This window comes from Symsagittifera roscoffensis, chromosome 2 (assembly GCF_963678635.1).
Source record: "Symsagittifera roscoffensis chromosome 2, txSymRosc1.1, whole genome shotgun sequence".
NCBI classification, from domain to species: Eukaryota; Metazoa; Xenacoelomorpha; order Acoela; family Convolutidae; genus Symsagittifera; species Symsagittifera roscoffensis.
Window position 1 is genome coordinate 66,619,385 of NC_087063.1, and position 25,133 is coordinate 66,644,517.

The 25,133-nt window shown below is 36.0% G+C and overlaps 2 protein-coding genes across 14 annotated transcripts in view; both read left to right on the plus strand.

Moving 5' to 3' along the window:
* The window catches only part of LOC134840218 (androglobin-like), a 606,395-nt gene that overhangs the window by 330,040 nt on the left and 251,222 nt on the right, over positions 1-25,133 (plus strand). The gene's annotated exons all lie outside the window — the stretch shown is intronic.
* The window catches only part of LOC134839650 (uncharacterized), a 66,508-nt gene continuing 48,661 nt past the window's right edge, over positions 7,287-25,133 (plus strand). Inside the window, exon 1 of the mRNA XM_063855271.1 lies at positions 7,287-7,399. The gene's annotated coding sequence lies outside the window, so the exon portion shown is untranslated. The remainder of the gene's footprint in view (positions 7,400-25,133) is intronic.

Sequence of the window (25,133 nt, forward strand, 5' to 3'; positions counted from 1 at the left end):
CCCCCTCCTCCTCAAAATTTTTGCGATGAGTGTCTCGAATCATTTGAGAATTTGCTGGAAGCCCGAAGCACCTCGAGCTGGCACACGACATGACTTGCAATAGTCATTCTATCTATTGCCATACAATATTTCTCACCGCGGAAAGCTACCAAAAACCTTTGCTGAAGAAGCACGCCCTGCCAGTTTGGGACGGCATTGAGACAAGCTCTTCCGCTGCCCCGATGGAAAGCACTTTCAGAGGTAAATTGCGCCGATACTATCTCAAAGTTGGTGAAAAAGAAATGGATTTGCTTCAAGTCATAATGGAAAACAAGGAGGAAACAGATGCTCTCATACTGGAAAGGGTCAAAGAGAGTCCGAACAATGTGCAATTCCTTTTGGGAGTCGGGATAATCAAAATTTCCACTGTGCAGAACGGGGACACTGGAAAACTCTGAAGGACCATGCTATTTTTAAACACTAGGACATTGACCGTGTACTTCGAGGGAATACCTGGGGATCAATACTTGGAACTGATCAAACATATGGTCAACCAAGTCAGTTTGTTCTCTTCTCACGGTATCGGATGGATTATTGATCGACTTGAAAAACTGCAAATCAGTTTCGCGGTTTTCTCGCCAATAAGAGAAGGATCCTACCTCGAGCTTTCTGATGCACTCAGCGCTGCTTCTACTCTGCTCACAAACATCAACACTAAAGATGATGACCGCTGTTTTCTTTAGTTCTTTGTTGCAGCATATGACAACGTGAATGAGCCCGCCCTTTACCCCACATCTAGACGGTGGCTGGAGAAAATCAAAGTCTCAACCTATGATCTGGACAAAGAAGGAACTGTGAAAATCAATGGGGAATACGAAATTCCAATGGGTCTGATGGATATGGACAGATTTGAAAGACTTAACAGTTGTCAAATCATCGTCTTTTGGTAAGCAATACGTAATAACATAATATATTATTGGCCTTTTCAAACCCCCTTTATTTTTCACGCCAAAACTAGATATGAAATTGATGTTTTTCTGATCAGGTTCAACAATGCCGAATGGTTACCCATAAGAGTGTCGAGCAGAAATACTACTAGCCTGGTTGTAGACTTATTGCTGCTGACAGATGGATCAAAATATCACTACGTGTTGATAAGTCATCTTCAGAAACTGGTCGAGTACGTGCGTTAAAAAGTACACCGATTCCAATCTGCGATTTGCCGCAAATGTTTCCATACTTGCGCTTCATTCGAAACTCTAAGAAGACATCAAGAACTATGCTACCAAGACGAAGATGTCGTCATAACAGTGCCCAAGCCAAGAAAAGATGACCACATTTTTTAAAACTTTAAGAGCGCGTTGGTACGTACCCAGAGTAATCTACTTTGATTTGAAGTCACTGCTTTTACCAGTATGCGAAACGCAACTTGATCTGCAAAATTCTAGCACGCAAACAATTGAAATCAATCAACCTTGTGGCTACGCATTAGCAGAAATCGAATTTGGGAAAAATAGATCTGTTAAAGTTTGAGCCTAAAAGAAGGACCGAAATTTGATGTAAGAATTTATTAGCTCCCTCGAATCCTTATCGAGACAAATTTACGTAGAAAAAATGAAAAATTTCACTTTCACCGGGGTAACACACCAAGAGTGGGAAGATGCTTTGGTTTGTTGGATTTGTGAGAACGATTTTTCCGACAATGATCAAGTGGTACTCGATCAATGTCATTACACCGACAAGTTCCTGGGTTGGGCACATAATGAGTGTATCATTAATGAAGAAAAGTTTATTCTAATGGAGAACTATTTTGAAAAACTCGGCCACTCCCCTGAGAAAGTCATTATGTTGAAAGAGAAAGGGCATTACCCCTACTCATACTTCAACTCAATCGAAAAATTCCGAGAAACTCGACTTGCCCCGCGAGCAATATAGAAAAAAGTCTAACAGGAGGAGTGATTGTTACAAGAACCGGGTACAATCATGCCTTAAAAGTTTTCACCGAACTGAAGTGTGGTTCACTTGGTGATTACCATGACTTGTACTTGACTACAGATGCGCTTTTACTTGTCTCCGTTTTCGAAGCTTTTCGTGGAATTTGCTATACGGGCTGGATTGCGCCTGTTATTTCACGACAAGTAACCTTTCCGGGGACGCTTTTCTAAAAGTTTGTAAGCCCGAAGTGAAACCCTTAACTGACCGTAAATATCTGAACCTTGTGCAGCGAATGATACGAGGAGGCATTTCGTCGGTTTACGCGCGCCGATTTTATAAAGCAAACAATAAATACCAAGACAATTTTTCGCCCTCAGAACCTTCAAGCTACATCCTCAACATTGATGCAAACAATTTGTACGAGATAATGAATCACTGCTCTTTGACATTAAACGATTTTTCAATAGTTGGAAAAAGTCTGGAAGACATACTGCTTACCAGCGAAACTTCAGAGTGGGTTATATAGTTGAAGTAATTTTGACCATACCCGAAGAGCTTCACGATTTCTTTGCTGATTACCCCCCTGCCCCCTCTCGTGAAGTAGTGGACATCGGTGAAATGAGCAAGTCGACATGTTGAGAAAATTGGGAATCACCACGCTGCCAAAAGTGCTAAAGCTTCTACAGACCTTGCATCCTAAAGAAGGTTATGTTTTGCATTACCTTACCTCGAAACTGTACTACGAGCTGGGAATGAAAATAACTCACCTCGAAAAAGTTCTTCAGTTCCGCCAAAGTCACTGAATGGCATCCATTGTAGAACTCAACACCCGCCTACGAAAAACCGCGGTAAATAAATTCCAGGAAAACTTTTACAAGCTATTTGTTAATTCAGGATTCGGTGAGACAATGGAGTCCAAATTCGGAAGAAAGAAGCTAGAGATTGTAAGGAATGAGAGAAAAATTTTTAAAAAACAGCTCTGAGCACAATGAAGAGCTTTCAAATCATTGACGATCAGTTTTTCAGTAACAAAAATATTGTGGAACAAACCTATCTGATAGTTGGTGCAACCATACTAGACTTCGCCAAGCGTTTCATCTTTCAGTTTCAATATCAATAAATGAAACCGAATCTAAACTGGGAACTCCTTTGCTCAGACACGGATAGTTTTATTTATGCCATAAAAAACGACGACGTTTACCGAGACTTAGATAAAACAAAAGCTGATTTCGACATTTCAAATTATGATGAGGATCATTTCTTGTTCGAGGATACCAAGGAGAAAGTTGTGCTGAAGTTCAAAGACGAGACTGGTGGGAAGCCGATCAGAGAATTTATCGCCCCAAAACTGAAACTATATTCCTTCGTCCTTAATGGTAAATAAAAATTCAAACTTAAGCCACAATTCTACCCCAATTCCTACTTTTTACAGAACAAAATTACCATCACCAACCTCCCCCCCTTAATTTGTTGCATCCAACAATGGACATTTAGTTGATTTAGGCAACATTATACAATGTTGCCTAAACGTTGATTTATCCGTCAACATATTCCTCCGTTTTTCCCCTTTTTGGAGCCATAATTCAGAGTCTTCTTCTATTTTTTGGTAAAATGGATCAAAGTTTATTCGGTATAAATAGAGTTGCTGAAGTGAAATGAAACTATCCCTGAGTTGTAGAAAAGAATATTAATTTTGCTTCTGTTTAGGAGGCAATCAAAAATTGAGGGACAAAGGGATAAAACGGAGTGCACAGAGAGAACTGGTCCATCAAATCTTCAGGGACACATTATTCACTGGGAAAACAAAGATAGTTTCGAAAGGTCACACCAATATGACCGTGAAACAAAACAAACTTGCATTATCCTTCAAAACGTTTTCTCCTGTTCGACGGAATTTCGAAACGTTTTCTCCTGTTCGACGGAATTTCGACAGTGCCCTTTGGCCATAAAGCCGCCGAAGAAAATGCATTTCTAGAAGAAATTTACATGGAAACCGAGTGGGCCAACTCATACAAGGAAACTGATAACAGTTCGCCCGATTTTCAACGTCTGGATTGGGGATTTTTACAGCGGCCCTACTCAGAAACAGAGCTTCTAGTAGCCGAGTCCGTGAACGTCCACCTACAAATAACCCATTTATTTTCTCTGAAGCATCAGAAGAACGACCATCCAAAAAACAGCGCAAATAAATTCTGAAACATATATCTTCAGATGATTTTTACTGTTCGTCCTTTTTATAGTTCGACTTGTATATGTTTTGGTTTTTACCAATTTACAACTAATAAAATACTCGTATTGAGCTCAATCACTGTTTTAACATAAATAGCTTCAGGCAAATAAACTAGTTGTCGCAAACCAAGTGTTAAATCAAACAAATGTGTGAAATCTTTAGGCTCGTTTTCAATAACAAACTTTTATTAGCATGAAAAATCTTCGACGAAAAGAAAGAAAGCCAGGAAATGATATCCACGTGAAACTAGGACGAAAAAAAATTCAGGAATTAGGACGATTAACTTTAATTATCGCGCGAAAAGGGACCGCTTTAAAAGGACCTAGAAGGAAAAATTGTATCGCGTCCCGGCTGTTAAGCTCAGCTGAACAAGATCCTAATGAGGGGGTCTTTTTCTTTAGGGGTGGGAACTTGCGTTCATTTACAAAATCTAGAATAGGGGTCCTCCAAAAAATTACGGACCCTTTTCCTAGGATTTTGCTTTACGTGAGGACCCCCCTTAGGAAAGACTCCTCCTTAGGATACGGGACACGATATAGTACTACTGAGCACAGTAAAAACATACCTAGAGCACGGTCGTAACATACCTCGAGCACGATTGAAACATACCTCGAGTACGTTCACTGACTGCCCAGCGATATTTGCGAGTCAAAAATAAAAACTTTTTAAAAATGTTTTTGACTCAAATTGCAAACCAGTGTTCCAAAAAACGGGTAAAATAACTCAAAAATAGCTTATCTCTACAAAGCATTTAGTTTGAAAATACCACTAATCATATCATTCTGATAAGAAATCATCATGAGATAATAGACGAAAACCAAAGCATATCTTGCTTGGGACGAGCAAATTTCTCTTTTTTTTCGGCCCTGCATAAGCATTTTTTCCGTTGATAAAGTGTATGAATTGGTTTTTTTCTCATTAATGGAATCGTATGACTAATCTTTTTTTTCAAGATACAAGTATTTTTTTAGGTCGAACATATCTTTTTTGGGTCGAGCATATATGTTGCGGTCGAACACAGTCGAAACAAAGCTAAATAAATTTGCTGGTCATCGGAATTGTATGACCAGCATTCTTCTCAAGTCCATCAATTTTTGATATTTTTGATGAAATTTTTAAAAATCAATGGAGTTGTGCTCAGAACAAATAATCATCAGAAAAAAACAGTAAGATAAGTTTCAAATTTTTCTGATGATTATCAGTCTAAAAGCAATTTTAGACAATCAAATAAAGTATTTTAAATCACCTCACTGAGCGGTTATGAATCAATAAAATAAACAAGCAATAATCAGTTTTGATCTAAAAATAAAACAAAAATTTCAAAATTTCACTATTTATGATTTCATTAACAAAAAAAAATTATCGAGTGAAAAACAGAAAATAGAATATTTGTGACAGTTGAAGAAAACCCTAGGAGTCAAATAAAGAATTGGGATGAAAAACAGCCTCACATTCAGTTTTTTCGAGCAACAAAACTCATTTTTGTTTTATAATTATCAGTTTTCTAGCAATTGCAGGCAATCAATTGTAATATTTTGTTCATTGAGTCGGTAGTTATTTTCGAAATTTTTGTCGAGTACGGTCGAAATTAATTTTTTATTGGGTCGAGCACATATTTTTTTGTCCGAAATTGTCCGATACAAAATTGTCCGATACAAAATAGTCTGGAAAAGTATAAAATTGAACAAAAAACAGTCAGATACGAAGCAGCCTGAAAAATAATCCAAGTAAAATTTGTTTTAAAAGTCGGTAGGCCGAGAATTGATTGACCTTTGTTCAAAAAACATGAAAAACAAAATAGTGACCGCCGCAGTCGCGCCAACGTGTTGCGAGCTTGCCAACAGAGGGTAGGACTTATTACAAAATTTAGAGCCGGTTATTGCCGGACTGTTTTGTGTTGGACTGTTTTATTTCTTCATTACATGATTTTCCCGACTATTTTGTATTGGACTGTTTTTTATTGGACTGTTTTGTATATGGACCAATTTTCGGTCGAGAAACGGTCAAAACATATTTTATATAAGTCGAGCATTGTCGAGCATAGAGTTTTTGTCGAGCATGATTGAAACATATCTTTTTTGAGTTGAACCTGGTCGAGCACGTTTTTTTTTGTTCGAGCACGGTCGAAACATATCTTGCTTGGGTCGAGCACGGTCGAGCATAATTATTTCGTTCGAGCACGGTCGAAACAACCAATTTTGGCCGAAACGGTCGAAACATAGAGTGAGCACGAAACATAGCTATTGCCCTTGTAAGCGAAGAAGAAAGAAGAAACAAACGAAGAAGCAAGCGAAGAAGGTTTCCAGAAACAATTAAAGGTTCCAAAGGAGAAAGTGCGGATTTATTGTAGAAGAAGCATCTAAATTGTAAACGCAGCAAGTATAGAAAAATTAGCCACTAATAATCTCTGTTACCTCTCAATTCCCGTAGTGATCATCTTGTGAGTTTCTCCTGTGCTTGCTTTTTGAACTTCCTGTTCCTCCAATGCTCCTCCTTGCAGCTCCTCCTTGTTGGTACCCCCCTCCCCCTCGTTGACATGTCCAGTGGTACCAACGTAGCTCATCTCTAGTGACTTCTAGGGCAGCAACTTGCTTTGCTGCCCTCTGATTTTCCACAACTGTATAGCTGTGGAGTCTATTGAGAAAAAAATCGATTGAATTTTAACCGTTGATTTTTCTAATAAAATGCTAAACTATTTAGCTTTATATAATTTAATTTAGCTACTAAAATATTAATGGGAGGTTAACTGAGTTTAAATGTACGCTCTGACAACAGTGTTCATTGGTCATACAGGGGTTTTTCATGGAAATTTTTTGTTACTTGTGGGAAACTGATTATTGATTTGATAACTGACGTCTAAAAAAGGTTTATGCCATGCTCATCGCAGGAACTGTCGAACTTTTGTGTTACTAACCTTGCTTAAGGGAATGAAGCTGCCCGCTTGTTTTTTTTTGGCTGACGCGACAAACAACAAGTACAGATCTGTGATAAATTGCAAAAGTAAATCAATAGTTTGGCTTCGAGTTTGTTATATAACGAAAGAAACGTCTAGCTGTAAGATCTGCGAGCTTGTTTTAGTAACAAAACTACCACGTATAGTAATCGAAAATGTTATTTTTTATCATGCACGTGCTTTGAAAATATAAAGCGTTTAAACTAGACTTAGTTGCGTTTCGTATTCGAAACTAATTAACCAAAAGTTTTAAAACTACCATTGTGCAGTTTTGTGCCATTGGATATAACAACTAGCAAGAGGTAAGAAAACAGTTTTGGTTTTAAAAAAATTTGTGAGACGACAAATCGTTATATACGATTTCTCAATATTTATAGTAGATAGCTATAATAATAATTTAGGATAAACTTTTACAGTTTTCTTCCAACCGGGCAGTAAGCTTAGGTTATTCGTTTTAAAAAGTTTATTGGTTTTTCAAGTTTGATGGGTCTTATGAAAGTGACTCCGTTGGATCTGTTTGTTCGGTATGTTCATCCAACTGGGAGGTTTGCTTTTTTGCAGATAAATATTTTGTAGGAACATACAGTTTTTGTTGATGAAGGAGGGATTTTGTTATGGAGTACAGTTTCCGTATGGGATCATAAGTTTCCAATTTGAAGCGATTCATTAGAGCATTCAGAGCATAATTTAGCTCCAAATCAAATCCTGGGTTGGATATTGATGTAATGTTGCGTTCTTTGACCAACTGAATATCTATTTTACTATTTTAATCAGTAGGTTGTAAGGGCTGTCTCTTAACTGTCATCTAGTGTGTGGATTCTGGCACCGACGATTTAGCCGATAGTAGCTTATGGCGTCTAACTACTTGGGTTTGTTTCTCAATGCGAGAATCAGGAGCCAGGCGTAGAGAGCTTTTAGAGAATAATGTTGGATTTTGTTCTCACAGACAAGGGTTGATGTGGTTGAGAGAAAGTTGTTGGAATGAATTTGAGTAATTCCAGCTTTTATTTATACTTTATTGGGAAATCTTCTCCCACTTTGTCGTAGCGAACAAGACTTGATTTCTTAACTTCGTTATTTCTCGCGAATGTTAATCGTACTTTCATATTTTACGAGAAGAGTCGTTGGTGCATCATTGGAGTTCTACCACTAAGTCGTAGCTAATAAGATTTTATTTCTTAATTTCGTCATCTCTCGTGAAAATTAATCATACATTTATGTTTTACGAGAAGGCCGTTGTTTTGAGGCCATTGTTGTAGTAGGGGCCGTAGTAGGAGTGGGAGTGGAAAAATTGCTAGTTGAGCTGATATTGGTGGTTGAGATGCAGTGGATAGATGGTTGAAAAAAGGGAGAGAACATCCTCAAAGCTTTGCAAGTCATTATCTAGTGTGGAGTCGATATATGGCTTCAGATCATCCCTCGGTATATCCTAGAAAAAGTAGTATAATAATTAGAATGGGGCGGTAGGATTTTCTAAGTTTTGATTTCTGAGATAAAAAACTGTTAGTTGAATGTGAGGATACACATGATACTGGTTGATATTGTCAACTTCTTCCAATAGAGGTGACTACACTTTATGTCGATGTTGTCTAGTTTTTCATTTTGTTTTCATCCTGAGTAAAAGTTGAGATTACTGTAGAATTGAAGCCTATCTTACACGAAGCGGCAAAGTGGTTTTCTGAATATTTCGGACTTTTATTATAAACACTAGACAATCCAGTATAAACTTCACGAAAAGGAATGAGGAGAAGACTATTCTACTTTCTTGCTAAAACTTCTCAGAATTGTTTTTTCCCGAATATACTGGTGTATTCATTTTTCCAAAATTACGAAGAAATGAAATAGTCTAAATATGTAGTTTGAGTAGAGCCTAATGGGCTACATGAGTTCGAGAAAAAAAATCATGGGGCATTTAGAAAGGATCTAGATAAATTTTGCAGTGTTGCTTTCATTTCTGAATTATAAAAAATCGTTTTCCATAATTTTGCATCTGAGCATTAGTATAAAGGGAAGCACCTTGACTGGATGCTGAAGAATGTTTATTTTGCTGATTATCTTTTTTGGCTCAAAGAGATATGGTTCTGTAGCCCTTATTATTTGGATTTTATTTAGGTCCAGGAATTATCATCATTAAAATCTAGTTGGAAAAAAAATCTAAAAGTTCATCGGAACTATATTGTTTGTCTGCGGACTGAAAATTTTGCCGAATTGATCGATCGAAAAATCGAAAGTTTTCCTTACACATTATAGGAATGCGATTATAGCATTGATCCATTAGTTGTAAAAGTGAATAAAATTTTGGACAATGTTAGACCATTTTTTTGGTCTCCAAGAACATACAACGATTGATTTTGAGTGAGAATATAGCGAGCCAAGCGTGTTCTCAAGTGAAAGCTTTATTGTTTTTAAGATTGAGGAGCATTCCAGCTCAAATTATTTTGTTAAGCTAAAAGAAAGATTATATTTCAGTTTGGTGCCTATATGAGCTTCATAGTCAATTTGACTAGTTAAAATTTAAAATGGCGCCGATCGCTCACTTATTGTGACAAAAGTGAAATTTGATTTGTCGGATTTATGAACAGTTACCGTTTCTTTCTGGGGTTGGTTCAACTTGGATTCCGGTATCCATATATAACCTTTCGGTATATGCGAGAAAAACTGAATCATATGGAGTTGGACACACTGTTCTGGGATGACCACAAAGAGCTTGCGATTCATTCATTGCCAGTAGCACAATTTTGTGAGTATCCCTTGTGTGAGTAGAGTGAAAAAAAATCCAGAATAATCTTTGATTTTATTGTATGATTCTTGATTTCAAAATCGTCTTAGCCTGAACTCTATTTAAAACAGTAAAAATACAATTTTTGGTTTCTTCTCTAGAATAGGCAAATGCATCTAAGGATGTAGTTTCACATATGTTATCAGACACAGGACAGGGCAAAAGAATGCTTTGCCATTTGTTGGCTGTTCCATCTTTAATCTTAACAGTTAAAGTAACTTTTTGCATATAAGTATTCAAAGTGTCTAGTTTGATCCATGAACGGCCATAACCTTCATTATGATTTTTGCCGTCAATTTTGCCAGCATGGGCGTTAGTTATTGTTTTAACATTTGAAAGAATTATTTATAACATTAGCAGAGCCTAAGTTAAGTTAGCATCTTTCAAAATTGTAAGCAGTTTCTCGAAAACTACCGTAGGCTAAGTAAAAATAACCTCTTTCGCCTCTCTATATTTTACCTTGATCGGCTGATAAATGCAGATCAGTGGTGATTACAGTTTTTCGATGATCAATGCCACTCGAATGAAACGAACCGTAGAAAAAACGCATTGATTGATGTTTATTCTGGCACATAGTCGCATTTACCTTAGTGCAATATTGTATCTGATGAAGAGCAGCTTAAGCATGGGTTCCTTTTTTTGTTTGAATTTGGCAGGACGCAACTTTTTAGAAAGAGAACATTTTGTTAGAAGTCAATGACTGACAATCAAAGTGAGCGAACCGGAGACTGTTTGTATTTTTTGCATACTGTTGCTTTTTCGAATCAAAAGCTGAGGTTTTATTTAAAAAGATCAGTAGAAGTAACAGATCATTTTAATCAATTAATTGGTAAACTTATTTTTTGGTGTTTGTGTAACGAAATAGAAAGTATTCAAAATAAGCAAAACCGGGAGAGTAAAAAAATCGGATATTGATCAATCAGTTCATCTTCTTCGAGGTGATTGTTACGATTTGTTTTTAATCGGATGTTTTTTCATATGAGGAATCTGAAATAAATTCAATTTTTTTGTTGAGAAGATGTGCAGAAAAGTTATTAGCTGAGGAGAGGAAGTCAAAAAGCAAAATATTAAAGTGAGCCAGAAAGAATTACTGGATATCAATTAGGTTTTGAAGGCTCTTGGTACTTTTTTGCAAGTCTAAGCTGATTTTCATCGTTGTCATTCGTAGTAAATCGGAGATGACTTCTTTTAAAGTAGTTTTTTTGACACTCGTCTCTAAGGTCGTTGTTTTTCCGCTCATTTATGCTGTTGTTAATCTGTAACGGCTATAGTTTTTTTTCGTTTATGCTATTGTAAAAAATGACAAGGGCATTCCCCTTCCCGATTGGAGGAGAGTAAGAAATTATTAATATCTCTTCAAAACAGAGAAGTGAAAGCAAAAACATTCATTGTTTTGCTCACTGTGAAAAATTTTGTAGTACGATTGTTCCGTCTAAGTATGTCAGATTGATAGAGTGATCGAGACAGGGAATATTGTTTTGTTTTAATAAATTGGAGTGGCGGCAGCTACAGTCCTGCAACTGACAATGAGGCGTCTGAAATAAATTATTTTTTTTGTTGAAGAAATCAGAAGACGTACAGAAGATTTAGTAGCGGAGGAGATGAGGTCAAAATGCAGGTCAGAATATTAAACTGAGCCAGAAAAAGTAACTGGGTATCAATTGGCCTTTGAAGGCTGTTGGAATTTTATGCAAATCTAAGCTGTACTTGGCCGTTGTTATTCGATGTAATCGGGGGGTGACTCGTTTTAAAGTCGTATTTTTGTAGGCACTCGTCTTTAAGGTCGTAGTTTTTCCGCTTGTTTATGCTGTTGTTAAGCTGTAACGGCTATAGTTTTTTTTGTTTATGCGGTGGTGAAAAATGACAATTGCAATCCCTTTCACGATTGGGGGAGAGTAAAATATGAATAGCATCTCTTTTTCAAAACAGAGAGCTGAAAGCAATATCATTGTTTTGCTCACTGTTCAAATTTTTTAAAATAATTTCTGAGATCCATAAAATATGAGTTGAATCAAGTCAGAAAAACGTTTAGTCGGTTTCCTGGAACCCATGCAAAAGTTAAGAGAGGAGCTGTGTTTTACCCAAGAAGAGATCTTGGAGGACGAGGAGCTTGAGAGTTAGTGCTTACTAAGGGCTGGTGGAGAGGGAAGTCAGTTTAACCCCATGGGAGATGACGCTCTGGATGGTTAATAGCTTTATCTTGAGCTATATTTGTAAAAATTTGATGAAAAATTTTTGCTGGGCTCAATCCAGAATTATTCATAAACCAGAAGTTTTAAAAATCCATGGAAAAGGCTAAAGGCGAAATTGGTCTCAGTTGAGACAATGGACCAGTTGTCCTCAATTCTGGGACAGGATGTAAACTTTGTTGGATACATTTTTCGAAAGTAATGTTAAGAAAAGTTATACAGAAGTGTTTATGGATAAATATAGTTCTGTTTTAGTTTTAAGAGAATTATTTCAAGTAACCGGAGTCAGAAATGGAAAATGAAGAAAAAGTTGGGCTAGAAATTATGTTAAAAGAGGTCTGCTAAGCATGGTGGCAACCACGATCATCACTGCAGTTTGCAGTGTTGTTGCCTGAGTCATGCTGCAGTGAATTTTCTAGAACATATGGCAGCAAAAAAAACATCACTCTTTTCCTGATCTGAAAGGACCAGTATACAAAAATTATGTTAAAAAATTTTTATTCTTAAATTAACTTTTGATTTTTTTTTTGCTTTTCTGTCAAAAAATTTAGCACAAATTAGAAAGACCTTAAAAAAGGGTGTTTGTCCAAATAGGGAGTGTAAGCTTTTTTATTTCCAAAATTACCAATCAGACTAGATGGAATACTAGTTCCAAAAAAATTTGTAGTACGATTTGTCCGCCTGAGTTTGTTAGATTGAGAAACTGATCGGGACGGGAAAGATTGTTTTATTCTGTTATATTGGAGTGGCGACAGCTACAATCATGCGACTGACATTGAGGAGTCTGAAATAAAATAATTTTTCTTTGAGGAGATCAGAAGACATGCAGAAATTTTATTAGCTGAGGAGAGGAAGCCAAAATGCAGAATACTACTCTGAGCCTGAAAGAATAATTGGAATAACTAGATATCAATTGGTTTTTGAATGCTGTTGGTTTTTTATGCCAATTTAAGCTGTAATTGGCCGTTGTTATTCGGTGGAATTCGGAGGTGACTCGTTTTAAAGTCGCATTTTCTTAGGAATTCGTCTTTAAGGTCGTAAATTTTCCGATCGTTTATGTTTTTGTTTAGCTGTGACGGCGATAGTTTTAATTCGTTTATGCGGTTGTAAAAAATGACAAAAGCATTCCCCTTCCCGATTGGAGGAGAGTAAGAATTAAAGAATATCTCTTCAAAACAGAGAACTGCATGGGTGCAACCCCGATCATCTCTACAGTTTGCAGTGAGATGCCTGAGTCATGCTGCAGTGATTTTTCTGGAACAAATGGCAGCAAAAAAACGTGACTCTTTCCCTGATCCGAAAGGGTCAGTATAAAAATTTTTTAAAAAGTTTTATGTACATAAATTAATGTTTAATTTTTGCTTTTCTGGTAAGAAGTTCAGCACAAATGAGAAAAGCCTTAAAAAAGATGATGTGGGCCAAATAGAGAGTGTAAGCGTATTTATTTCCATACCTACCAATCAGACTAGATGGAATACTAGTACCATAAAATTTTGACTTGGCCGTTCTTATTCGATGTAATGGGGAGGTGACTCGTTTTAAAGTCGTATTTTTGTAGGCACTCGTCTTTTAGGTCGTAGTTTTTCCGCTCGTTTATGCTCTTGTTAAGTTGTAACGGCTATACTTTTTATTCGTTTATGCGATTGTTAAAAAAGACAAAGACATTCCCCTTCCCGATTGAAGGAGAGTAAGAAATAAAAAATATCTCTTCAAAACAGAGAACTGAAAGCTAAACCATTCATTGTTTTGCTCACTGTGAAAAATTTCTTTTTTATTCTTGTTAAATCTGAGTTAAAGCGGGCCAGAAGAAAATTCAGTCGATTTCCCGGAGCCCGTGCTAAAGTTAAGAGAGGAGCTGGGTTTTAACCAAGAAGAGTTCTTGGAGGCCGAGGACTTTGAGAGGAGAGTGAGTGCGTACGATGGGCTGGTGGAGAGGGAAATCAGTTTTAACCCATGAGAGATGACGCTCTGGATGAACAGCAGCTTTATCTGAGTTATCTTTTTTCAAAATTTGATGACAAATTTTTGCTGGGCTCAATCCAGAATTATTCACAAACCAGAAGAGCTTTAAATCCATGGAGTGGGCCAACGGCGAACTCGAAGTCAGTTGAGACAATTGACCAGTAGTCCTCAATTCTGGGACAGGATGTAAATTTTGATGGAAACATTTTTCAAAATTAAGGTTAGGAAAAGTTAGACATAAGTGTTAATGGATACATATAGTTTTGTTTTAGTTCTAAGAGAACTATTTCAAGTATCGGGAGTCAGAAATTGACTATGAAAAAAAGTCGGGCTAGAATATATGTTGGAAGAGGTCTGCTAAGCATGGTGGCAACCACGATCATCACTGCAGTTTGCAGTGTGTTGCCTGAGTCATGCAGCAGTGAATTTTCTAGAACATATGGCAGCAAAAAAAACATCACTCTTTTCCTGATCTGAAAGGACCAGTATACAAAAATTATGTTTAAAAATTGTTATTCTTAAATTGATTTTTGATTTTTTGCTTTTCTGTTAAAAAAATTAGCACAAATTAGAAAGACCTTAAAAAAGGGTGTTGGGCCAAATAGGGAGTGTAAGCTTTTTTATTTCCAAAATTACCAATCAGTCTAGATGGAATACTAGTTCCAAAAAAAATTGTAGTACGATTTGTCCGTCTGAGTGTGTTAGATTGACACACTCACATTGACACCTTGTAAAAACCCATGCGTAGTTTTTCCGCTCGTTTATGCTCTTGTTAAGCTGTAACGGCTATAATTTTTATTCGTTTATGCGATTGTAAAAAATGATAAAAGCATTCCCCTTCCCGATTGGAGGAGACTATGAAATAAAAATTATCTCTTCAAAACAGAGAACTGCATGGGTGCAACCACGATAATCTCTACAGTTTGCAGTGAGATGCCTGAGTCATGCTGCAGTGATTTTTCTGGAAAAAATGGCAGCAAAAAAACGTGACTTTTTCCCTGATCTGAAAGGGTCAGTATAAAAAATTTTTAAAAAGTCTTATGTACATAAATTAATGTTTAATTTTTTGCTTTTCTGGTAAGAACTTCAGCACAAATGAGAAAAGCCATAAAAAAGATGATGTGAGCCAAAAAGAGAGTGTAAGCTTACTTATTTCCATACCTACCAATCAGACTAGATGGAATACTAGTAGCATAAAATTTTGACTTGGCCGTTGTTTTTCGATGTAATTGGGAGGTGACTCGTTTTAAATTCGTATTTTTGTAGGCACTCGTCTTTTTGGTCGTAGTTTTTCCGCTCCTTTATGCTCTTGTTAAGTTGTAACGGCTATAGTTTTTATTCATTTATGCCATTGTAAAAAATGACAAAGGCATTCCCCTTCCCGATTGGAGGAGAGTAAGAGATAAAAAATATCTCTTCAAAACAGAGAACTGAAAGCTAAACCATTCATTGTTTTGCTCACTGTGAAAAATTTCTTTTTTATTCTTGTTAAATCTGAGTTAAATCGGGCCAGAAGAAAATTCAGTCGGTTTCCCGGAACCCGTACTAAAGTTAAGAGAGGAGCTGGGTTTTAACCAAGAAGAGTTCTTGGAGGCCGAGGACTTTGAGAGGAGAGTGAGTGCGTACGATGGGCTGGTGGAGAGGGAAATCAGTTTTACCCCATGAGAGGTGACGCTCTGGATGAACAGCAGCTTTATCTGAGTTATCTTTTTTTTTCAAAATTTGATGACAAATTTTTGCTGAGCTCAATCCAGAATTATTCACAAACCAGAAGAGCTTTAAATCCATGGAGTGGGCCAACGGCGAACTCGAAGTCAGTTGAGACAATTGACCTGTAGTCCTCAATTCTGGGACAGGATGTAAATTTTGATAGAAACATTTTTCAAAATTAATGTTAGGAAAAGTTAGACACAAGTGTTAATGGATACATATAGTTTTGTTTTAGTTCTAAGAGAACTATTTCAAGTATCGGGAGTCAGAAATTGACTATGAAAAAAAAGTCGGGCTAGAAAATATGTTGGAAGAGGTCTGCTAAGCATGGTGGCAACCACGATCATCACTGCAGTTTGCAGTGTGTTGCCTGAGTCATGCAGCAGTGAATTTTCTAGAACATATGGCAGCAAAAAAAAAACATCACTCTTTTCCTGATCTGAAAGGACCAGTATACAAAAATTATGTTTAAAAATATTTATTCTTAAATTGATTTTTGATTTTTGCTTTTCTGTTAAAAAAATTAGCACAAATTAGAAAGACCTTAAAAAAAGGGTGTTTGGCCAAATAGGGAGTGTAAGCTTTTTTATTTCCAAAATTACCAATCAGTCTAGATGGAATACTAGTTCCAAAAAAAATTGTAGTACGATTTGTCCGTCTGAGTGTGTTAGATTGACACACTCAAATTGACACCTTGTAAAAACCCATGCGTAGTTTTTCCGATCATTTATGCTCTTGTTAAGCTGTAACGGCTATAATTTTTATTCGTTTATGTGATTGTAAAAAATGACAAAAGCATTCCCCTTCCCGATTGGAGGAGACCAAGAAATAAAAAATATCTCTTCAAAACAGGGAACTGCATGGGTGCAACCACGATCATCACTACAGTTTGCAGTGAGATGCCTGAGTCATGCTGCAGTGATTTTTCTGGATGAAATGGCAGCAAAAAAACGTGAATCTTTCCCTGATCTGAAAGGGTCAGTACAAAATTTTTTTAAAAAAGTTTTATGTACATAAATTAATGTTTAACTTTTTGCTTTTCTGGTAAGAAGTTCAGCGCAAATGAGAAAAGCCTTAAAAAAGCTGATGTGGGCCAAATAGAGAGTGTAAGCTTATTTATTTCCATACCTACCAATCAGACTAGATGGAATACTAGTACCATAAAATTTTGACTTGGCCGTTGTTATTCGATGTAATGGGGAGGTGACTCGTTTTAAAGTCGTATTTTTGTAGGCACTCGTCTTGTAGGTCGTAGTTTTTCCGCTCCTTTATGCTCTTGTTAAGTTGTAACGGCTATAGTTTTTATTCGTTTATGCGATTGTAAAAAATGACAAAGGCATTCCCCTTCCCGATTGGAGGAGAGTAAGAAATAAAAAATATCTCTTCAATACAGAGAACTGAAAGCTATACCATTCATTGTTTTGCTCACTGTGAAAAATTTCTTTTTTATTTTTGTTAAATCTGAGTTAAATCGGGCCAGGAAAAACAGCCGACCGTGCTTAAGTTAAGAGAGGAGCTGGGTTTTAACCAAGAAGAGTTCTTGGAGGCCGAGGACTTTGAGAGGAGAGTGAGTGCGTACGATGGGCTGGTGGAGAGGGAAATTAGTTTTACCCCATGAGAGATGACGCTCTGGATGAACAGCAGCTTTATCTGAGTTATCTTTTTTCAAAATTTGATGACAAATGTTTGCTGGGCTCAATCCAGAATTATTCACAAACCAGACGAGCTTTAAATCCATGGAGTGGGCCAACGGCAAACTTGAAGTCAGTTGAAACAATTGACCAGTAATCCTCAATTCTGGGACAGGATGTAAAATTTGATGGAAACATTTTTCAAAAGTAATTTTATGAAAAGTTAGACACGAGTGTTAATGGATACATATAGTTTTGTTTTAGTTCTAAGAGAACTATTTCAAGTATCCGGAGTCAAAAATGGACTATGAAAAAAAAGTCGGGCTTCAAAATATGTTGAAAGAGGTCTGCCAAGCATGGTGGCAACCACGATCATTACTGCAGTTTGCAGTGAGACGCCTCAGTCATGCGGCAGCAAAAAAACATGACTCTTTTCCTGATCTGAAAGAGCCATTATACAAAAATTATTTTAAAATCTTATGTAGATTAATTATTTTTTGATTTTTTGCTGTTCTGTTTAGAAATTTAAGCACGAAAGAGAAAAGCTATTGAAAAATTGTTCGGCTCAAAAGAGTTTGTATGCTTCTTGCTTTCAAATTTTACCAGATAGATTGGATGGAACATGAGTTCCATAAAAATTTGGGGGATGGTTTGTCCGTCTAGGTGTCTTAGATTGAGAAAGTGATCGGGACGGAGAACATTGATTTGTGTTGCGTTGTTATATTGGCTTGGCGGCAGCTAGAGTCATTTGACTGACTGGTATTTGGACGGAATTAGGTTTTTTTTTGATCGGATCTGATCGGAATTTTGTTCTTCGAGTAGGTCTAAGTTTTTGGTCAACTGATGTTGCATCGAAGAAAGTTCTTAGATGCATAGTTTCTCTTCTTGACCCCAATGATTTTTCAGGTACAATTGTTTTAATTTAAATTTAATTTGTAGAATCATGCTCATTTTTTTGCTGATAACAATTTTTTTAATGGTCAAAATGTATATTGCAGATTCTCAACCTGTTAAATTTATTAGAAGAGTTGAGTTTTTGATTCGATATATGGTCATTAAAATCACTTGAAAATTAATTGCCATAATACTCTTGTAGGTATTTGATCATTTTTTTTTGGGAAAGTATCCAACAATATGGTTGCGGTAAAAAACTTTGTTTTCGTTTGTTCAAAATCAGTTTAATTTCCATACCTAACTTCGTGATCTTTTCACGTACTGTATTAGGTTCTGATTTCAAATATAAACGTTTTTGATTTTTAGTAGTGGCTTAAGTCTTTTTTCTAGTAATGCTTTTGTGACTTCTTTTATACGCCGTCCTTTTTAAAATCGATTTCGGAACAAATGGAAATCCATTTAAAAAAGAAACAGAAGCATATTTTCTCTTCCTGAACCCAATGATTGTTCAGGTAAATTTGTTTTTTTTTTTATTACAATTTGTAGAATAATGCTCAGTCTTTTGCTGATAATCATAATTTTTTAATAGTCAAAATGTATACTGCAGATTCTGAGCCTGTTTTAGTTTATCAAAAAAAGTTGAATTATTGATTCGATATATGGTCATGAAAACCACTTGAAAATACTTTGCCACATTACTCTTGTCGGTATTTGGTCACTTTTTTTGGGAAAGTATTCAACAATATGATTGCGGTAAAATATCTTGTTTTCGCCGGTGAAAAATCAGTTTGATTTCCATACATATTTTCCGTGATCTTTTCACGTAGTGTATTAGGTCCGGAATTTAAATTTAAAAGCTTTTAATTTTTATTAAAGGCTTAAATCACTATTCCAGTAACAGTTTTGTGCCTTCTATTATAAAAATCCTTATCCGTCCTTTAAAAATTTGATTTCGGAACATATGGAATTTTTCAGTGATGCGGTGGCAACTGATATTTGTATTACTATATTTTAGCTTCGAATTGTGTTCTCTTTTCTTTTCTTTTTTGAAATTGTTCTATGGTCTCATTGTTTGATTTGTGTTCATTAAGATCTTGATTGTCAAGACCAGCGCAGAAATCAGATATACAGTTATAATTTTGGTCGTGGTAGAGGCCTAATTTAAGGCTAGGGGGAACCTGAGGTTTGAAGCCAAAAAAGTTTCATACGGAGAGTAACCTGTGTTTGGTATAATAGCGGTGGTATGAGCAAAAGCAAAATTATTCGTTAGTGGAGACCAGTTTGAGCCTGGGGTCCTCGAAGAAAATTTTAAAGTATTAGGCTAAATGTTTATTCAGCTCGTCGACTTTTCCATTAGTCCATGGCGAGTATGTAGTTCTTGGTCTTAGCGTTATTCCCAATTCTGAGAACCAATGAGCGAAATCGTTACTCTTGAATGCACTTCCATTAACATGAACAATTTTTTGTGGGATAACAAATGTTGTGATGTATTTTTCTATGTACTGAATGTTTTCTTAAGATTCTACATGGGTGCACAGAGGTACTTGGAATTAGGTAGAAAAGACATCCGTCACAACTAAGCAAAATCTTTGCCATGACTTGATGGTATTCTTATGATCGACCTGGATTGTTTTTAATGGAATTCTTTCCGTCGATTTGTCCGCATTGCTGCAAGGAAGCTTCTTCGTGATGGCTACTATGATGATGCTTAGGAGCTAATTCAAAGCAGTTTACCGTGACGACTACTAAGAGGATGTTTAAGATCTAATTCAAAGCAAATAAACCTAGGGAAAGGAGCAAACAAAATTTTGGACTCATGTTTTAGTCATCATCGTGTTTTTTGATACATAAAGGATCATGTTGTTCTTCAGGGAATAACCTTTCAAATTGAAGTAATTGTTTGGTTTTCAAAATCACAAAAAAAACACAAAACCCGCTTCAAGCAAATCTTTGAGGAGGTTCCTCTCGACATTACCCTCATATAAGTCATCCCATTTTATTTTTTCCATTGGATCATCAAGTTACATACTCTATCCGGGATTTCCTCATATAATTTTTTTTTCAGTTATATCTGAGAAAGATAGTAGTTTGATTTGTTTATTATGTTCAACAAATCGATAAAATCTGTTGTGTTCTGAAATGCATAACAGCATTCTTCAGAATAGTCTGAAGAGATTTCAAAAATGAAATCTCCTCTGCCAATTATAACGATCAATTTTTTCGCGCCTTCCAATTGAGCAATGACCTGATAGCAATCGTTCTGAGATATGATATTATCATCTTTATGGAGCAATGAAAAACAACTTTGTTCTTGATTGATCCGGATGTCATTCGGATTAGTTATGTGCTCAAGTTATGCGCTCATTTCTTCTAACTCAAGTAAATTTTGTGAGAAGAAAAGGGGACATTTCGGCGCATTAAGTCAGGAAAGACCAAATTTATATCTTGGGTGTATAAAATTTTCAAATTGTTATTTTTGTCAAATGACCTGATAAATGAAAAATCGAAGAGAAATCATTCTTTTCTGGACCATAAAAAACAACATAGGTATAGAGGAAATGGGGAGCCTAAATTGTAGAATTCTTAAGTTTTTCAAGCAGATTTTTTTAGGTCATCAATCCGAGATGCAATTGGAGAAACACCATCTTTAGATAACAAAAGCCTAGGAAATTAAGCGTCCTTAGAGAGAAAAAAGTTCTATCAGGATCAGCTCTCAATTTGGCTTTCCGTAACAGAGGTTGATATTTTCGAATTGTAAAAAAGATTTACTTTTTGTTTTGACTCTGTAACAATGTGTCGTCTATGTAAATGATTGCTTTTTTCTTTATTGAGGGGTCCGAAAGAAAATCTCATTAGTTTGCTGAAGAATTTTGGAAGCGGCTTCAAGCCATAGAATCGAAATTGGTACGTATATTGCCTTCCTTCTACAATTAGGCTGGTTAGTTTCTGGGCCTCATCTGTTAGAGGAACTTGATTATAGGTTCATGAAAGATCTTTACTTCTGAAATATAACTCGTTTATTTTTGTCATGAGAATTTGTAGTGGTTCTAGCGGCCAACTACATATTCTAATATCTGTGATTGAGTTTAGCCTCCTAGCATCCAGAACCAACCTAACGTTGTCTTTTTTTGGGAGAATCAGAACTGAATTTACAAACTGAGTTCTTACCATCCCTTTCATTTAGTTATATGACTATACCTGCATGGATTAGTCCATCCATGAGGTTATCCTTTATATCTCGTAGATGGACTGGGACTTTACTGGGTCGTTGTTTTTCAATCGTTGCGTCCTTTGGAATGTTGTATGAAATTCAAGCTTTGTTTTCCTAATATCATAATTGGGATGAGAATGTACATCCTGATCTTCTATCAGTACCTGAAAAAGGTCTGCGAACTCATCATCCGACATATCACTTTGTTTGAAATTTAATTCAGATAAGACTTTAGTAGTAGATTCAACGTTTTGTAGATTGCTACTTTTGTGCTTTTCAATCGAGGAGTATTGAGCGAACGTTTCATTGACTAAGAAGGCAATGAGTCTGTCTTGTTTTCTTGGTTTCAATGTTTTTTTAAATTGCTTTTAAAAAAAATCTTCAAAAGTCTGAATCGTGTGGAAAGTCGATTGCTACTTCTTTTTCCAATTTTGCATACTTTGACTACAAATGAGCTAATTCTTTCAAATATCTCTGATAGAATTTCTGTATCAAGTACTTCAAGGTATGGCATTTCCTTGATTTCTTGTCCTGAAGCATTGATGAAGAGTGTAGCTACAAACTATTGGAACGCATCAACAAAGATTTGGAAACTTCGTCCCAATTCTTTTCATATCTCAAAAGCTGTTTTGGGCATCGCGATTGGTCGAACGTTATTTGCTATAGTCTGATTTTTCATTTCAGACATGGTATTTAGTATATTGCCTTTTTTGGGTTTCTGAAATAATCTCTGCTTGTTAATCAAGTTATATATGATTTGTCCGGATTTTGCATCAGTGAAAATGAGATCATCATTAATGTTAGCATGCATTGAATTATAAAAATGTCGTAGTTCAGGATACTTTTTGCAGATAATTTCAGCAAACTTCTTTGCATTGCTCTATCTGCAATGGGCTTTTCGATTTGAGTATGGATCGTTTTTGAAGTCTTCATTTTGTAGACAGGTGCTAGATAATTGGGTATTGCCTTACTGTATAGTATGAACAACAGTATTCAGTATGAAGCAACCTTCAAAGTTTGAGATTTTGTTTCAAATTCTAGTTGTGAACTCATCACAATCGTGAGTAGAATAATTTTTCCCCGTATAACCTAGTACATACAGATGATCCTACAGATTCTCAATTAGGAAAGGCAACCTCTGCTCAATTTGAGTGCAATTTTTTTTATAAAGACCAATTCGGTTTTGAATGTACTTTTTTGAGGTAGTAAAGTAGTTCTTTTTTCGAAGTTTGAAATTGGTTCGTCTAAGTGTTCGTCTAAAGTGGTTCGTCTAAGTAGCTCAAGAAGTATGTTGAGTGTGCTGGGTTGAAAAGGGAGTCTAAAAGTTGATTGAGACCATTTGTGACACGTTGGGATGTTCCTTGTCGTTTTTCATCAACCCGTGGCAAATTTTACCTTTCTGATTTTAGCTCAATTGCGGAGATATCAAAGTAAAGAGCTTTTAAGAATAAATGAAAAATCCTACTCCCAATAGAACAGCTATATTTTCCTCAGTTATCCACACTTTGCGGTTAGACGGATAATTTCTATCAGTGCAAAAACCAGATTGAATCGAAGTATGGCCACACATACGTGTATCGGATCCATTGTACGTCTTTGCCTTAATTTTGGATCGGTTAAGAGTCACTTTTTGATCTGTTTTTTTCCCAATTTTTAATAGGTTGAGACGTTTATTATACTTATAGTAAATTTTGATCCTGGGTCAATCATAAATTCAATTTCAAGTCTAGTGTTGTTAAGATTGATTGCGGTGGCAAAATGATTTTAGCGAAAATATCTCTTTGCATTAGGAAGACTAATATCGCTTGGTTTCGGAGACCTTCAGACTGAACTTGATTTGTTCTGAAATTGGGTGACCGAGACGACCGAGTACATTCTCGACTATTAGTGCTATTGTAATTTTCAGTGTTACTTTGTCGACCTCTAGTGTTAACTATTCAATTGCCTATTTTGTTGGTTGTAGAATTGCCAAGCAGTTTGTTAATTTTCTCTTGATTTGTTTTCTCTGGGATGCCTAATATCATAGGTCTGAGTCTTTTTGGCACTGAATGGTTATTGTGCAGTAGCCCTTTGGTAATTGCTACCATTCTAGTTACAATTATGACAAACGCCGTAATTGTTTTAACTAGAACTTGAAATATAGGTTTTTTTTGGTTCTCCCAGAAAAGATTGTTTGGGTTAGAGGCATTCTGGTTAAGGAAATTGATTGGTTTTTAGTCATTGTCGTGTTTTTTGAAACATGAAGGATCATGTTGTTCTTCAATGAATAACAATTCAAATTGAAATAATTGTTCGGTTTTCAAAATCACAAAAAACACAAAACCCGCTTCAAGCAAATCGTTGAGGAGGTTTTTCTCGACATTACCCTCATATAAGTCATCCCATTTTATTTTTTCCAGTGGATCATCAAGTTACATACTCTATCCGGGATTTCCTCATATAATTTTTTTTTCAGTTAAATCTGAGAAAGATAGTAGTTTGATTTGTTTATTATGTTCAACAAATCGATAAAATCTGTTGTGTTCTGAAATGCATAACAGCATTCTTCAGAACAGTCTGAAGAGGTTTCAAAAAAGAAATCTCCTCTGCCAATTATAGCGATCAATTTTTTCGCGCCTTCCAATTGAGCAATGAATTGATAGCAATCGTTCTGAGATATGATATTATCATCTTTATGGAGCACTGAAAAACAACTTTGTTCTTCATTGATCCGGATGTCATTTGGATTAGTTATGCGCTTAAGTTAAGCGCTCATTTCTTCTAACTCAAGTAAATTTTGTATGAAGAAAAGGGGACATTTCGGCGCATTAAGTCAGGAAAGACCAAATTTATAACTTGGGTGTATAAAATTTTGAAATTGTTTTTTCTGTCAACATGACCTGATAAATGAAAAATCGAAGAGAAATCATTCTTTTCTGGACCATAAGAAACAACATAGGTATAGAGGAAATGGGGAGCCCAAATTGTAAAATTCTTAAGTTTTTCAAGCTGATTTTATTAGGTCATCAATCCGAGATGCATTTGGAGAAACACCATCTTTAGATAACAAAAGCCTAGGAAATTAAGCTTCCTTAGAGAGAAAAATGTTGTATCAGGATCAGCTCTCAATTTGGCTTTCCGTAACAGAGGTTGGTATTTTCGAATTGTAAAAAAGATTTAATTTTTGTTTTGACTCTGTAACAATGTGTCGTCTATGTAAATGATTGCTTTTTCTTTATTGAGGGGTCCGAAAGAAAATATCATTAGTTTGCTGAAGAATTTTGGAAGCGGCTTCAAGCCATAGAATCAAAATTAGTACGTATATTGCCTTCCTTCTACAATTAGGCTTGTTAGTTTCTGGGCCTCATCTGTTAGAGGAACTTGATTATAGGTTCATGAAAGATCTTTACTTCTGAATTATAATCCGTTTAATTTGGTTATGAGAATTTGTAGTGGCTCTAGTGGCCAACTACAATTTCTAATATCTGTGATTGAGTTTAGCCTCCTAGCATCCAGAACCAACCTAACGTTGTCTTTTTTTAGGAGAATCAGAACTGGGTTTATAAACTGTGAGTTCATATCATCCCTTTCATTTAGTTATATGACAATGCCCGCATGGGTTAGTTCATCCATGAGTTTATCCATTATATCTTTTAGATGGACTGGGACTTTACTGGGTCG